Raw genomic sequence first — 16,950 nt, 5'->3', positions numbered from 1 at the left:
AGAAAGCTATACAATCCCAACATTGAACCAAGAAGAAAATCACAACCTGCATAGACTGTTATCCAGTAACAGGATTGAAGCAGTGATCAAAAACCTCCCAAAAAACAAGAGCCCAGGACCTTACGGATTTGCTGGGGAATTCTACCAAACCTTCAGAGAAGAAATAACACTCTTCTCCTGAAGCTCTTTCTAAAAATTGAAGCAGAAGGAAAACTTTCAGACACTTTGTATGAAGCCAGGATTACCTTGATCCACAAACCAGGCAAAGACATCATGAAAAAGGAGAATTTCAGACCAATATCACTGATGAATATGGATGCTAAGATTCTCAACAAGATCCTAGCTAATAGGATCCAACAGTACATTAAAAACATGATCCACCATGACTGTGTGAGGTCTATCCCTAGGTTGCAAGGGTGGTTCAACATTCGCAAATCAATGTCAGAACAAATTAATAAGAGAGGAGAGGGAACCACATGGTCCTCTCAATTGATGAAGAAAAAGCATTTAACAGCATCCGTTCCTGATTAAAACACTTCAAAGTATAGGGATAGAGGGAATATTTGTCAACTTCATAAAATGTTTATATGAAAAATTCATAGTAAATATTCTCCTCAATGGGTAAAAGCTGAAAGCCTTCCCTTTGTGATCAGGAACATGACAAGGATGCCCACTCTCACCACTCTTGTTCAACATAGTATTTGAAGTCTTAGCATCAGCAAACACACAATAAAGAGAAATAAAATGTATCCAAATTGGCAATGAAGTCAATCTCTCTCTTCACGGTTGACATACTTTATATGGAATACCCAAAAGTCTCCACCCCCAAACTACTAGAACTCAATCAGCAATTCAATAATGTGGCAGGATACAAAATTATTGTACAGGAATCATTGGCTTTCTTATACATTACCAATGAAAATACAGAAAGGGAAATTAGAGAATTGATTCCATTTACTACAACACACAAACGATAAGATACCTGGGAAGAAACCAAACCAAAGAGGTAAAGGATCTGTAAGTGAGGAACTACACAACACTCATGAAAGAAATTGAAGAAAACAAAAATGACAGAAGCCCATTGCATGCTTATGGATCAGAAGAATAAACATTGCTAAAATGTCTAGACATTTAATGTTAAGTGACTGCCTAGAGCAATCGATCCTTTTAATGCCATTTCGATGAAAATTCCACTGGTATGTTTTAAAGCGCTAGAGCAAACACAAGCCTAAAATTTGTGTAGAATCAGAGAAACCCTGTATTGCTAAGCAAGTGCCGAAAAGAAAAACAAAACTGGGAGCATCACGTTATCTGATTTCCAGTGTTATACAAAGCTGTGATCACCAATACAGCATGGGACTCACATAAAAACAGAAACATAGACCAGTGGAGCAGAGTAGAGAGTTCAGATATGGGCAATAAACTCTATGGTCAAATAATCTTCAACAAAGCAGGAAAAAATATACAGTGGAAAAAAGGCAGCCTCTTCAATAAATGGTGCTAGGAAAATTGGGACAGCTATGTGTAGGTGAATGAAACTCGACCATTCTCTTACACCAAACACAAAGAGAACTCAAAATGGATAAAAGACCTAAACTGGAGGTAGGAATCCATGAGAATCGTAGAGGGGAACATAGGCAGTAACCTCTTCAACACTGGCCACAGCAACTTCTTTCAAGATATGTCTCCAAAGACAAAGCAAACAAAAGCGAAGATGAACTTTTGGGACTTCATCAATTCAAAAGCTTTTGCACAGCAAAGAAAACAGTCAACAAAACACAGAGGCAACCCACGGAATGAGAGAAGATATTTGCAAATGATAGTACAGACAAAATGTTGATATCCAGGATCTATAAAGAACTCCTCAAACTCAACACACACAAAGCAGACAATCATATAAAAAAATGGGCAGAATATAGGAACAGACATTTCTCCAATGAAGACATACAAATGGCTATCAGACACATGAAAAAATGTTCATCATCACTAGCCCTCATGGAGACTCAAATTAAAACACATTGAGATATCACCTGACACCAGTTAGAACGACCCAAATCAGCAAGATAGGAATCAACATGTGTTGGAGAGGATGTGGAGAAACGGGAACCCATCTCTCAACTCTGCTCCAGGAACGTTCCTCTGCACTGGTGCCCGCAGGTGGGTCGTGTCATCTCTCACATTTTCCAGGTGTCGGCGACATGTCCTGAGCAAGAAAGGGCCCATAGCCACGGGGAGCAGGGCGTTCTGCAGGGCTGCCCAACCCCGGCCAATTCTCGGGAGCATTCTGTCCAAACTGATCCCAGTTTGGGAAGAACGCTCCCGAGAATTGGCCAGACAACACCCAGCGAACTCACTTCTGGTGCCACGTCTGCATGACCATCTCCTGGGCATGGCCCGGCATCATGAGCGATCATGTCCGAACCCCACCAGATGTTCAAGTGTTAATACAAAGCTGTCAGGCCCTGGCAATTCCAAGGCCTCCTGCTCCTCAGCTTCTGGTGGTCCCTTCCCTGGCATTGTCCCATGGAGCCAGGCCTGCCCTGAGGCCCGGGCATGAGCCCACACCTTCTTCCTCAACTGAGGACCTGGTAATGGGTCCTCAATTCTTTTTCCCCAACTTCTTCCCTCAAGGGTCCTGTCCCTCAAGGCCTCGAACTGGGGAAGCCTGAGTCCTGCACCACGCCTCCCACCCCAGAACACAAGGTGCCTTTCGGCGCCTCGGACAAGCCTCAGAGCGAGAGAAACCTGCCTGACCACACGGAGGTCAGCCCCATCCTTGGGCGCCCCAGCCGCCCGAAAAGTCGGAGGTGCACGCCCGGCCACCACCTGTCCCTCAACTCTGCTCCGGGAACGCTCCCCTGCGCTGGGGCCCCCGGGGGGAGGCCAGCGTCGTCTCGGCACCTTTTCCGGGCGGCCGCCCCATGCCCCGGACGAGAAATGGCCCTGGGCCACAGGGAGCAGGGTGGTCTGCAGGGCTGCCCAACACCGGCCAATTCTCACGAGCGTTCTGCCCAAACCGGGATCGGTTTGGGCAGAACGCTCGTGAGAATTGGCCGGAAAACGCACCGCGAACTCGCTTCGGGCGCCGCACGTCTGCAGGGACGCCCCCAGAGCCTGACCCGGCATAGCAAGCGCTCCCGCCTGAACCACGCCAGAAAGCCCTCGGCGAGGCAGGCTGCGGCGAGGCCGGCGAGGACGACGCCTCCCGCTCCTCGGTCTGCGGGGGTTCCCTCCCTGACGCTGTCCCATGGGGCCGGGTCGCCCCCGAGCCTGGGCTCTAACCCTCGCCTGCTTCCCCAGCCTTCAGCTTCCCGGGTCCTAACCTCGGGGCCTCCATCTGGGGAACCCTGAGTCCCACGCCACGCCTCCCCCTCCCATTTCGACACCAACAGTGCCTTTTGGCGCTTCGGATGAGCCTCAGAGTGAGAGAAACATGCGTGCTCCACGGAGGTCAGCCCCGTCCTTGGGCACCTCAGCCGCCCGAAAAGTTGGAGGCGGATGCCCGGCCGCCACCCATCCCTCAACTCTGCTCCGGGAATGCTTCCCTTCGCCAGGTCCCCGGGTGGTCCTTGTCATCTTAGCGCTTTTTCTGGGTGGCCTTGACATGCCTCAAGCAAGAAAGCCTTCTGGGCCACGGTGTCAGGTGAGTGGAAGAGCCGCCCAATGTCGGCCAATTCTCAGGAGATTTCTGCCCAAATTGGTATCAATTTTAAAGAGGAAGAAAGCTACGCACCCTTCTAAACCATCCCCATCATCAGATTTCCTCCTGGCCATAAACCTTGATTCTGCCACATTGCAGGACGCATTCCCTCAACTCAACCCCAATGGGAGCCCTCATCAGTGGCAGCAGATTAGTGCTGCCATACCCCAAGGCCATAACCCAGCCCTACATTGTGTTTTTCGGCTTCATGCTACAGAGGCCTGGCTCGCAAGCCTCTGGCTTGGGAACCCTAGAGTCACACCATAGGAATCCACCTGCCACCCCACAGGAAATTACTCTATTTGGAGCTGCACCAAGCTGTCAGAGCCAGAGAAATCTGCTTGTCCCCATGAATACTCCTCCATGTTCTGCAGCCACCCAGACCCTGGTGTGCTGCCTGACACCCATCCTCAACTCTGCTCCTCGGGTAACCCACCTCCGGACCAACAGTTTGGGGCTGCCACACCCCTAGCTCATCTCTCCTCAGGGGCCCCCTTGAAATGCCCTGCCTGCCGCAAAACTCTGGAATCCCCTCTCCTTCTCCATTTACATTAGCCCAAGGCTTTCATGTGAAAGGGGGAAGGCTACCTCCTGAATGCAGAACACCTCCTTTTCTCTTCTGCCCTATTTCTCTCCACTTACCTTTGTACCTGGGCAAACTGGAAGGAACATACCAGTGGACCATGGACATTCTCTGACTTCTGCATCTTTCCTGGCAGCTTTCTGAGGCCTCCTTATGCAAACAGAAACTAGTGTATCCTACCACAGTGTGTTTGAAAGTGATCATCAACAGAACAGGAGAGTGAAAATCACTCCGTTTTTACCTCACTCTTCATGAAGTAGAACATAGTCTTCTTTCCTTCCTTGACTTCAATTCCAATTTGTTTCCATGCAGTGTTCATTCCTTTGCTTCAGGGGTAGGATTTCATGAATCCTCGCCTGGATAAAACACCCAGAGCTCTTCACAAGTGCCCTCCCTAATAGCCGTCACCAATTAAATTCTTCCCCTCCACCCCTCTGCTCTCTAGCCACCCTCAGTTGGTGCTCTAAGTTTGAGTCTTTCCTCATTGACCTATCTTTCTCCCCTTGCTATGTTCATGTTTTCTTTCTGAAATTCCATTGAAGTCAAATTATAGGCTATTGGTCTTTTCTTACTGATTTTGCTTAGCTAAATCCACTCTAGATCCATCCACATCCTTGCAAATGATAAGATTTCATTCGTTCTGAATGTGGCTCCTAGTCCTTAAGAATATGTGGGAGATTAGATATCTACATTCATATATATATATATATATATATATATATATATATATATATCACTCATCAGCAAATGGACATTGGGACTCCCTCCATCGCTTCGCTATGGTTGATAATGCTGGTGTCAATATCACAGTGCTTGTACCCCATTGAATGTGCATTTTTGTGCCCTTGAGGGAAATACTTAGGAGGGCAACTGCTGGATCCTAGGGTTGTTCAGTTCTTAGCTTTTGGAGGAACCACCATGCTTTTCCAGAGTGGCTCTTACAACCTGCTTGCCCACCAACAGTGCTCCGCTGGAAGTGTTCCAGCTGGAAGCAGAACATTCCCTGCCAGCAATTTCCTAAGGAGAAAGCAGAAAACCTGGGGGATAACAGGACTCACCCAGCGTCCGGCAAGCAGCCCCAGAAATTCACCCCAGGATTCCTGATGCCATGCCCTGGGAAGCCATCAGAATGCCTCTATCCAGGGGAATTCCCAAAGACTCTCCTTCTGACTTCACCACCCATGAAACTGCAGAGAAAGGCCGACATGTCCAACTCTCTAGATGGTCCACTGCATGAAACTAGAAAGTCAAGCTTCCCTTTTTAATTGCCCAAGGCTACTTGGAATCCTTTTGAATGTTCCCTCTGCCCTCATCGGACTCTTTGGATAAAAAAGATGAATCCATTCAGATACATCACCTTGGACAAAGGCGAAGCCATCATCCAAGCCTCTATCTGACCATAAACAGCCACCTAACTCTAGGGGCCGGCCATTCCACCACAGCCTAGGACCTATGGAATAAACACTTGTTAGATGAAGGAACACATTCTAGGTTCCAAACACACACCGAGTCCATCTCATCTTCCCTTTCAAATCCAAGGGATTGCCTAGGAAAGAGATGTTCCAAATACCTTTGTGAGCCAGAAATCAACAGAGAAAATGAGATCTTCTGCCAGGTACTCCCTGCAGGGGAACTCGGGAACTCTAGCACCCATTCTCCATTGCTGACAGCTGCGTTCGTGTGATTTTGGAGCTCCACTGGAGATGAGAGAAAAGCCAGGATGTTTGGGGTGAAAGAGAAGTTTTACCTCCCATGCTGGCATGGATGTGCCACTATGCCCCACGGGTCTGCTGTTTTCTCTGAATGCTGACGTCCTGGGACAAGCTGCATGACAGATTCAGACGCTGATTTCCAAACTTCAGGTCTCGTGGAGCCAGAGCAAAGAAGGGTTGTCAGGTGGGCATAAGGAGGCACCTCCTACCTAAAGCCTACACACCTGCTCCGATTCCTGGGTGAAGGAGAGACACATGCTTGTTTCTGAAGTGGTCATTCACTTCCTTCTCAAGCCGGCCAATGTCCTTGTCCTTTTTGGAGAAGCAAATAGACTCTTCCAAACAAACACTCAACTTCTCGGTTCCAAAGACACCATGGGTCGAGTTTGGCTCCCCCGGCCCCAGAACCCCACCAGGAGGACCCTCCTGAACCATCCTGACAGCACATTCCCATCAAACCTGGGGCAACGGGGCACAGTGCTGAGTGGGAGCTTGGATCCAGCAGTTGTTATCACCACTCTTGAGCCTGGGAAAACAGAGAGTCTTCAGCTCAACACTCTGTCCTGTAAAAACAAGCTGCAGTCCCTCACGTTTCAGGGTCTCTCACCCAGCACCTCATCACTGCCCTCAGAGCCAGCAGGCTGCACAGACTCCTCTTCTGGTGTGTTTCCCACAGCAGCTCGCCACTGCCTCCAGTGGTGGCGAGTAGCATTGCCACCCCTACCATGCTCGCTCTCACCACAACTCACCAGGCCCTCCAGTGGCGTGAATTGGCACTGCCGGGCCTTCCATAAGCTCCTAATACACCTCACAAACCCTCCACAGTTCTAAAGCCACACTGGCACTGTTCCTCCAGATTGGGGACCTCTGGGCCACAACCTAGGAGTCCGCCTGCCACCCAGGAGGAAACCGTGCCATTCGAAGGTATGTAGAAACCTAGGAATGGAACATCCCACGTGCCTCCCTGAGGATACCCCCAACCTCAATGACACCCCCCAGTCACAAACTCACAGCGTGACGTGCTTCCTGACACCTGTGCTCGACTCGGCTTCCAGGGTTCCTGCCTCAGCACCAGCAGATAGGGCCTGGATACCCCTAAGCCCTAACCCAAACCCTAGTTTGTGTTTTCAGGCTTCTGTGCCCAGAGACCTGGCCAACAAGCCCTCCAGATTGGGAACCCCTGAGCCATACTTAAGGACTCTACCTGCCATCTAGGAGGAACCCCTTCTGTTCAGAGCTGCCCAGAACCCTCAGACTGCAAGAGACCCATAAGGACCTACTTAATCAGAGGGAGCCATTTTGTTGTTTATGCAGTAAACTTAGATTGACCCTATGAAGTAAACTTAGACTGACCCTGCCCCTCCCAGAGGAACTTACTTGCAAAGCCTAGATACAAGGGCGGGTCAGGCCAGGTAGAGACAGCCAATCAGTGGGCCACACATATATCTACTAGGGTGAATTGTAATTCAATTGGCCACCCGCATGTGACCTAACACGACTGTTCAGTTTTCTCTGTGTATTGCAATCTCATTGACCACCTGTGTATAGCTCAGCTAAACTACCTCTATAAAAGTTAGTCTGTGGGGCTGGGAGGGGTCGCCTCTTTGCAAGAGACGGCCCTGACCGGTCAGTTTGATTCTCAATGCTTGGTGCGAAATAAAGCTTTGCTTGACCTTCACTTTGTATCAGACTCACTCCTTTGATTATGGACCCTAACACTGGGGGCTTGTCCCAGATCAAGTGATAAGAACTGAGCCAGCATCAGAATCTCTGGGAAAACCTCTAGAGGTAAGATCTTGGGATCCTGGGGTAGACAAGATGGTGGGGGAAGTAGAAGGAGGCGATGTTTCAACCTATACCCTAAAGTGAGCTGATCGCCTACCAAAGAACTCCGATCACCCATGAAATCAGCTGAGATCAGAATTATACATGTCTGGATCTCTACAGGGGCAGAAGATGCCAGTGGGCAGGTAAAGCAGAGTGGGAACATCGGACTGATAATCAGAAGATAAACAAAAGGGGGAGGGAGCCACCAGAGGCGACAGATTGGAAAGTAATACCCCAATATGAGAGTGCCCTGCAATTGGGGACCAGCATTAACTTGGAGTCTGTTGAAAGCACTCAAAAAGAGCAAAGGATCGTGGGGAGAAATTGTGGGAATCATGGCGGCTAGCAAGTCCCCAGACCCAGGACAGCCTCCCCTGGCACTGAGCCAGAGAGAGTGCAGCGGAGAAACCAGGTCTTAGTCCCTGAGCCACCAGTGCGCCAGGGGTCCAGCTCCTGTGAGGGGCTGGGAGCCTCACCAGCTGGCAGAATGCCACGCCATACTATCAGAGCCCGAGGTGTGCGCCATACACCCTTCCCAGAGAGAGGTGCGTTAAGGCCCAGCCCAGCGCTCTTAGACCCACGCCGTGCTATCAGAGCCTGAGACGGGCGCACCCCACACTCTCCCCTGAGAGAGGTGCGTGAAGGCCTAGCCTGGTGCTCTCGGACCTGCAGCTCGCTATCAGAGCCTGAGACACACACGCCCCACACCCTCCCCTGAGAGAGGTGTGCACAAGCCCAGCACTCTTAGACCTGGAAAGACCAGGCACTCCCAGACCAAACCAATGGGAAAATCTCAGTGTGCAATCACTGCTTGGAACCTCTATGGTGGTCTGGAGCTGCCCAGACAGCCGCCGCTGCCATGGTTTTGGGTATAAGCAGGAGATCCTCTGTTCCCAGGGACCCCAACTCAGAACCTGCTCTGCCAGCGGCCAAGGGGAAATTTATATGGGCTCTGCAACACCCACAGAAGAACAGACTGAGGCTTCTCTCTGAGAGGGAGGTCAGGATTCAGTTGGCTTTCCTCTAAACCTACAAAAACCATCAAAAGCTGTCAAGGCAAGAGAAAACAAATGAGCAAACATAAAAACCTCCGGAGAACAAAAGCCTGAAAAAACAGGTTTCCTCAGAGCCCATCCCCTTGAGGGGGACGGGAGGACTTAACTCAGGGAACATCACTGACTGAAAACCCACGTGGCAGGCCCCTCCCCCAGAAAACCAACAGGAAAGAAAAAAAAAAGACTACAAGAGAACAACCACCACTACTTCATAGGACAACTTTTTTTTTAAAGATTTTATTTATTTATTTGACAGACAGAGATCACAAGTAGGCAGAGAGGCAGGCAGAGAGAGAGAGAGAGAAGCATGCTCCCTACTGAGCAGAGAGCCCGATGCGGGCCTCAATCCCAGGACCCTGAGATCATGTCCTGAGCCGAAGGCAGAGGCTTTAACCCACTGAGCCACCCAGGCGCCCCCATAGGACAACTTTTATTTTTAATTTGTTCCCACTATACTGGCTTATTTTTTATATATAGATAATTTTTTAACCTATTTACCATCACAGTGAGCTGTCCAGTACATAAAATTCCATAATAACCTTCTAACCTGAACTTTTTGATACATACACCTGTGTTTTTCTTTTGCATTTCTATTTTTTAAATTTCTTTTTTAAATTTTAGTTTAGTTTAGTCTAGTTTATTCATTTTTAATTTTTATTTTCTAATATTCATATAGAGTTAAACTTCAAAGTAATCCCCTTTCCCCAATCAATACTACCCCTATAGTAAACCAATTTTTAATCCCCCTTTATCTTAGGAAAGTTGAGTCCTTTAACAAAAATATCAAGATACATCCAGGAAGAATCAAAACAAACTTCCTCGCCCACACTGAGAATTTATAACCACTCTCACATCTTTTTCTTCCACCAGTGTTTCTGTGTTTTTGTGTTTGTCCTGATAGTATATAAATCTTACACTTGGGGTTCTTTTTGATGAGGTTCTTCCTTATTTGCTTATATATATATATATTTTTCTCTTGTCATATACTTTTATCAGTCTTTTTGTTTGTATACTTCATAAATCTTACCTTGGGGCCCATTTGGGCTGAACCTTCTCTTTTATCTTCCCTTTTTTCCCTCAATATCTCTCTCTCTCTCTCTCTCTCTCTCTCTCTCCCTCTCTCTATTTTCTTTTTCTTTTCTTTTTTCTCTCGTTTGGGTGGGGAATCCTGATTGCTCAGAAGTGTTCCAGGGTACACTTTGACTGCACCATGGTCGATACATCCAGCTACATCCATTCAGTCATCTCTCACCAAAATGACGAGGAGGAATGCACAACAGAAGAAAAATACAGAGGATGGGGCTTCTGCAACAGAGCTAATGGCTATCAACATAGACAATATGTCAGAAAGAGAATTCAGGCTAACAATTGTCCAGGCAATAGCTAGGTTGGAGAAAGCCATGGATGACCAAACAGAATTCTTTAGGGTCAAACTGAAAGCCACCAGGATGGTGTTCACAATATTAGGGCAGAACTAAAAGCCATCATGGATGAGGTTCACAATGCTCTCAATGAGTTCCAATATAATATAAATTCTTCCAAAGCTAGGGTAACTGAGATAGAAGATAGAATTAGTGATCTGGAGGACAAACAGATAGAGAGAAAAGATCAGGAGGAAGTCTGGAACAAACAGCCTAGAAGCCACAAAAACAGAATCAAGGAAATAAATGATGCCATGAAATGTTCCAAGGTCAGAATTATTGGAATCCCTGAAGGGGAGGATAAAGAAAGAAGTCTAGAAGATATAGTGGAACAAGTTGTCCTTGAAAATTTTCCTAATCTCACGAATGGAACCAGCATTCATGTACTAGAGGCAGAACGGTTTCCCCCCAAGATTATAGATTCTCCAAAGTCCTCAAGACACCTAATAGTAAGAATGAAGACCCCCTTGAAAGCCGTTAGGACAAAGAAGCTCTTTACGTACAGAGGAAAGCCAATCAGAATAACGTCAGACCTGTCCACAGAGACTTGGCAAGCCAGAAAGTGCTGGCAAGATATAATCAGGGCACTAAATGAGAAGAACATGCAGCCAAGAATACTTTATCCAGCAATACTGACATTCAAAATGGATGGAGAGATAAAGAGTTTCCAAGACCGGCAAGGCTTAAAAGACTATGCAACCACCAAGCCGACACTGCAGGAAATATTAAGTGGGGTTCTATAAAAGAGGAAAAGTCCTAAGAATAGCATTGAACAGACATATAGAGACAACCTACAGAAAGAAAGACTTCAAAGGTAACATGATGTCAATAAAAACGTATGTATCAATAATCACTGTCAATGTGAATGGCTTAAATGCACACATAAAATGGCACAGGGTTGCAGATTATATAAAACGACAGGACTCTTGTCTACAAGAGACCCATTTTGAACCTAAAGATACACCCAGACTGAAAGTGAAGGGATGGAGAAGCATCTTTTATGCCAATGGGTCTCAAAAGAAGGCTGGGGTAGCATTCTCATATCAGATAAATTAGATTTTAAACTAAAGACTGTAGTCAGAGATACAAAAGGACACTACATAATACTTTTTTTTTCCAGCATAACAGTATTCATTATTTTTGCACCACACCCAGTGCTCCATGCAATCTGTGCCCTCTCTAATACCCACCACCTGGTTCCCCCAACCTCCCACCCCCCGCCTCTTCAAACCCCTCATATTGTTTTTCAGAGTCCATAGTCTCTCATGGTTCACCTCCCATTCCAATTTCCCCCAACTCCCTTCTCCTCTCTAACTCCCCTTGTCCTCCATGCTATTTGTTATGCTCCACAAATAAGTGAAACCATATGATAATTGACTCTCTCTGCTTGACTTATTTCACTCAGCATAATCTCTTCCAGTCCCGTCCATGTTGCTACAAAAGTTGGGTATTCATCCTTTCTGATGGAGGCATAATACTCCATAGTGTATGTGGACCACATCTTCCTTATCCATTCGTCCATTGAAGGGCATCTTGGTTCTTTCCACAGTTTGGTGACCATGGCCATTGCTGCTATAAACATTGGGGTACAAATGACCCTTCTTTTCACTACATCAGTACCTTTGGAGTAATACCCAGTAGTGCAATTGCAGGGTCATAGGGAAGCTCTATTTTTAATTTCTTGAGGAATCTCCACACTCTTCTCCAAAGTGGCTGCACCAACTTGCATTCCCACCAACAGTGTAAGAGGGTTCCCCTTTCTCCACATCCTCTCCAACACATGTTGTTTCCTGTCTTGCTAATTTTGGCCATTCTAACTGGTGTAAGGTGATATCTCAATGTGGCTTTAATTTGAATCTCCCTGATGGCTAGTGATGATGAACGTTTTTTTCATGTGTCTGAGAGCCATTTGTATGTCTTCATTGGAGAAGTGTCTGTTCATATCTTCTGCCCATTTTCTGACATGATTGTCTGTTTTGTGTGTGTTGAGTTTGAGGAGTTCTTTATAGACCCTAGATAACAACCTTTTGTCTCTACTGTCATTTGCTAATAACTTCTCCCATTCCGTGGGTTGCCTCTTTGTTTTCTTGACTGTTTACTTTGCTGTGCAGAAGCTTTTGATCTTGATGAAGGCCCAAAAGTTCATCTTCACTTTTGTTTCCTTTGTCTTTGGAGACATACCTTGAAAGAAGTTGCTGTGGCTGATATCAAAGAGATTACTGCCTATGTTCTCCTCTGGGATTCTGATGGATTCCTGTCTCACGTTGAGGTCTTTTATCCATTTCGAGTTTATCTTTGTTTATGGTGTAAGAGAATGGTCGAGTTTCATTCTTCTACATACAGCTGTTCAATTTTCCCAGCACCATTTATTGAAGAGACTGTCTTTTTTCCACTGTATATTTTCTCCTGTTTTGTCAAAGATTATTTGACCATAGAGTTGAGGGTCCATATCTGGGCTCTCTACTCTGTTCCATGTGTCTGTTCAACATTCTATGGTCCATGTGTCTGTTCAACATTTGTAAATCAATCAATGTGATAGAACAAATTAATAAGGAAAGAGAGAAGAACCACATGGTCCTCTCAATTGATGCCGAAAAAGCATTTGACAAAATCCAGCATCCATTCCTGATTAAAACACTTCAAAGTATAGGCATAGAGGGAACATTCCTGAACTTCATAAAATCTATCTCTGAAAGACCCACAGCAAATATCATCCTCAATGGGAAAAAGCTTGCAGCCTTCCCATTGAGATCAGGAACACAAGAAGGATGCCCACTCTCACCACTCTTGTTCCACATAGTATTAGAAGTCCTAGCAACAGCAATCAGACAACAAAGAGAAATAAAATGTATCCAAATTGGCAATGAAGAAGTCAAACTCTCTCTCTTTGCAGATGACAGGATTCTTTATATGGAAAACCCAAAAGGCTCCACCCCCAAACTACTAGAACTCATACAACAATTCAGCAACGTGGCGGGATACAAAGTCAATGTGCAGAAATCAGTGGCTTTCTTATACACTAATAATGAAAATACAGAAAGGGAAATTAGAGAATCGATTCCATTTACTATAGCACCAAGAACCGTAAGATACCTGGGGATAAACCTAACCAAAGAGGTAGAGGATCTGTACTCGAGGAACTACAGAATACTCATAAAGGAAACTGAAGAAGACACAAAAAGATGGAAGAGCATTCCATGCTCTTGGATCCGAAGAATAAACATTGTTAAAATGTCTATACTGCCTAGAGCAATCTTTTAATGCCATTCTGATCAAAATTCCACTGGTATTTTTCAAAGAGCTGGAGCGAATAATCCAAAAATTTGTATGGAATCAGAAGAGACCCCGAATCACTAAGGAAATGTTGAAAAACCAAAATACAACTGGGGGCATCACATTACATGATCTCAGAGAGTGATTTTTTTAAACAAATGCCACCCTTCTCAATGACAGATGACAACAACAACAACAAAATCACTGGACATTAAATTTTTTCTTACCGCTTGAATGACATCTTGCCTTCTTGTCCTTGCTGGTTTGCATTTGACAAATGAATAAGAAATAACTTTTATTCTTTAACAACGAAGACCTCTGGAATTTTTGTGCCATCACATAAACTTACCTCTCCTCACTGGCAGGACTGTGTGTATATTTTTTCACAGATCATGTAACATTTTATTGTCCCAAAGTATTTGCACATCTGACTCCCATCTTAGACAAGGAGGTGCCGCTATCCACTGGTATGCAACCAAAACTAAATCAGCCATATGAGTAGAGTCTGAATAAGTGAGGTTGAATGAAATGAGTTGGTTACAGAGGGTTTTTTCCCCTAACATTTTCTTTTTATTTATTTATTTGACAGACAGAGATTACAAGTAGGTAGAGAGGCAGCCAGAAAGAGGAGGAAGCAGGCCTCCTGCTGAGCAGAGAGCCTGATGTGGGGCTCAATCCCAGGACCCTGAGATCATGATCTGAGCTGAAGGCAGAGGCTTTAACCCACTGAGCCACCCAGGTGCCTCTCCCCTAACATTTTTAAAATTCCCTAAGAATTTGATGTCAACTACACATTCCCAAACACTGAACATCAATTTCTTCTTCATTAAATACTCAAATAATCTTTGTTATCACGTCACCCAATTGGCCCTTCCATTCTCCGTGCATTTTGTTTTTTCCAGCTCTGTATTTTATTTTTCTTCACATAGTTGGAAACTCTCATGTTTCAGAAAGTCCTAAGTCTCAGGATGGAATTTTTCTCTTTCTCCTTTGTTTTGTTCTAAGGACCATAAACAAGTCCCCTTAACTCTGCCTCTCCCACTTTTCTCCTACGTAGTCCCAGGCAACTCATTCCCACTCTTTTTGTTTAGAATCTCTCAGAATGCATGTGTTGCTGGGTTTCCTCCGGCCAGTGCAATCTCTTGGGAAGGATTGTCTCTCTCCTGCTCTGGATTTTGGTCTTGACCTTTACTAAAAACTTTTAGGACAGACACAGTGCACAAAGAATGCACTCAATTTAGCCTGGGTCAGTTTCCTGCAGTCCTTAAGGATATTTTCTCTAACCACATGCCAAATTCCATCCCCTCTGAGTCAAGGTTCCATTGCTAATACTCTTCAAATTTTCCTCTGGTCAGCCCTTGGCCTTACCTCTCCACCATGCCAGATTCTCTGAATCTTTTTATATGTTTTCCGATTTGGCTTTCAAATATACTTCCTCTTCTGAGAACACTTCTTTTCCACAATATTGCAGTTAGAATTGTCAGGATTCGAAGCTTATCCCTTGCCTGTTTTGCAATGGTGGTGGTTGGTCTCCTCATTTGTCCATTTCTGCTCCTAGCTCTGTTAACTTTTGCTTTATGCATTTTGAGACTGTGTCAGGTGTGGACACGTTCATAGTTGGATCTTCCTGGTGAATCAGACATTTTGTCATTAGGTAGTAACTACCTTTATTCATAGGAAGGTTTTTGTGCATTAAGTCTGCTTTGGATTCTTTGGGGGAGGGGGTTGTGGAGTGAGAAAGACTGAAAAAAATAAATCTGGGTTTCATCTCCTCAATTCTGCTCTGTGCTCTTTCACTCACACTCATGGGTGTAATCGCTAAAGCTGATGCATCTTTCCTCTGCAAGTTGTCATGTGTCGTCATGTGTCTATGGTCCACATTTTACTTTGTTGTATCCCATTTCAAATGTATTTTATTTTATTTTAATTTTTATTTTTATGGTCCATATTTTAAATGATCTGATTATTCTAAGAAGCATTTGGTTTGTGTTTTCATTGTGAAACATGTGTCCAAATGCACTGAAATGCCCTTTTTCTCCATGCAGCGACAACACAGAGAAAAAAAGAGAAGAGCTTAGCCTTTCAGCTATGTGACCTAGCTCCACCAGCACTGTCACTTTATTCACACACACATGAATATATTGTCACCATCACTGTGCAGTATCTTTCTAACTTGATGTGACATTACATAGGGGGAGAAAACCCCAAAACAGCAGGGTGATTGTCCTTTGAAAGGATAAAATGAAGCCCACTGCTTGGAAAAGTCCTTCTTCCTTCAAACTATGGGTCTTCCCTGAACATTTTCAGATGCACCAGTTCAAAAGCATTTTTGCAACTAATAAATCCATCCTGCCCATATGTGAAAATCACAAACAAATGAATACTTAATTGGAATCAAACAAAAAAGCACTTAATCAGGACATTTCCAAGTTTTCTACTATTCAAATTTAGCCCAACTAAAGCTGTTTAAAACTTACAGGTAGAAACAATTTTAAAGCAAATTTCCCCTTTATTTCTTTTTTAAATTTAGTTTATTTAAATTGGAAAATGAGAACAGTTTACCAATTTCTTCCACCTCCTACTCCCTGATGAATATTTATTTAGTTTTTAATAATTTTTGTCTTTTAATTACATGGAACCTGTTGTATTGATGTTTTATATGAGAATATAGAATATCTGGCTTTGCATGACTGTTTTAAATGAAATTGCATACACCTATACAATGTAATGTTGACTGGTTTTATCCATATACATCTCAGGAAGAATTACAGTGAAATTATATTGACATTTTCAGTAACTACTATGCAAGCTTAAGAACTATTCTTGGAAGAGAAGCGAAAAATGGCAGTGAATTAATTAGGATCTGCATTCCACTGCAATAGTAGCTCCAAAACAATTAATGTTTTTTTTTTATTAGAAACTTATTTTCCCCTTCACATAAAAGGACAAAGGAGGGTGGTACATGGTGGGGCTGGAGCCTCATGATATGATTATAGGAGTCTTTCTGTCAATCATTCTAGCAGCTCAAAACCAAAACCACTCATTTTTGCTACAATTCTCATATATGTTCTCGACCTACAACTACTGTAGAGCGGGACCCTAGTAGTAGTGGTGGTTACCTTAAACTATTATGTTTCACTCCGTTGGGTGCTGCACCGAGTGCACCCATTCTCATGTCTTCTCTCAACCTGCATCAAAGTGGAATGCACACATACTTTGTTCATGCATCACACACCACTAACATTGCTCTCATGGATGTAAGGTTTAAGGTTGCAGCACCCACCATCTTCAAGGAGTCCTGCCTAGATGCTGCATTGATAGTCATGTGGCTCTGGACAAGATGGAAACAGATCTGGTTGGGATAAAAGAACAGAGCTCT

Source organism: Mustela putorius, unplaced genomic scaffold (assembly GCF_011764305.1).
Source record: "Mustela putorius furo isolate JIRA1106 unplaced genomic scaffold, ASM1176430v1.1 tig00003988_pilon_pilon_pilon, whole genome shotgun sequence".
In the NCBI taxonomy this organism is placed as follows: Eukaryota; Metazoa; Chordata; class Mammalia; order Carnivora; family Mustelidae; genus Mustela; species Mustela putorius.
Note: the sequence above shows the minus strand (reverse complement) of the source record.